The sequence below is a fragment of the Sinocyclocheilus grahami genome, unplaced genomic scaffold (assembly GCF_001515645.1).
Source record: "Sinocyclocheilus grahami isolate Dianchi unplaced genomic scaffold, SAMN03320097.WGS_v1.1 scaffold1720.1, whole genome shotgun sequence".
Classification (NCBI taxonomy): Eukaryota; Metazoa; Chordata; class Actinopteri; order Cypriniformes; family Cyprinidae; genus Sinocyclocheilus; species Sinocyclocheilus grahami.
This window is the reverse complement of record NW_015506899.1, coordinates 65,212-65,912: the sequence shown is the minus strand read 5'-3', so window position 1 is coordinate 65,912 and position 701 is coordinate 65,212. Positions and strand designations below refer to the sequence as shown.

Sequence of the window (701 nt, the reverse complement as noted above, 5' to 3'; positions counted from 1 at the left end):
AAAATCATCACAATTAAAAGAACCAAAGACTTAAACTACTTCAGTCTGTGTGCATTGAATTTATTTAATACACGAGTTTCACAATTTGAGTTGAATTACTGAAATAAATGAACTTTTCCACGACATTCTAATTTATTGAGATGCACCTGTACATTGTTTGGTGGAAGAATATTGTTTTTATTAATATCATTACACTTTATTTGCTCTGTTTTACTCTGTGAAACCTTACTACGTATACGAATAACCGTTATATAAAAGCAATAAGCCTCGTGAAGCCAGTGAATTTATAACAGCTAAGGGGGTTTTAGGCACGATGCGAATAAATAAATTCACTGTAAACCTCGGCTTCTTGGGGATTATTGCTTTATTTTATAACTGTACTGTAAATGTGTAAATTCAAAGTCATGTGACTAGTTTCACCAACAAATCTCCAAAAATGTATAGAATTTAGAATGGTATTATTGGTGCATCCATAGTTTAAAATAAAATAAGTAAATAAAAGTGTATTTTTATAGGGGTGTGTAATTAGAATACTAGTCAGTACCAATAAAAATAATTATTTTTGTTTTTGTTGATATTAGAATTTATTTTATATTAGATGGTGTAGCGTCTGGACCAATCAAACACACAATATATATTTTGTTATCTATATTTAACAAATACTCTGTAACACCCCTCAGTTAACAAGCCATATGAGACCT

The 701-nt window shown here is 29.5% G+C and overlaps 1 protein-coding gene across 1 annotated transcript in view; it reads right to left on the bottom strand.

Moving 5' to 3' along the window:
* Positions 1–701, bottom strand: part of rfwd3 (ring finger and WD repeat domain 3) — a 15,639-nt gene that overhangs the window by 11,717 nt on the left and 3,221 nt on the right. The gene's annotated exons all lie outside the window — the stretch shown is intronic.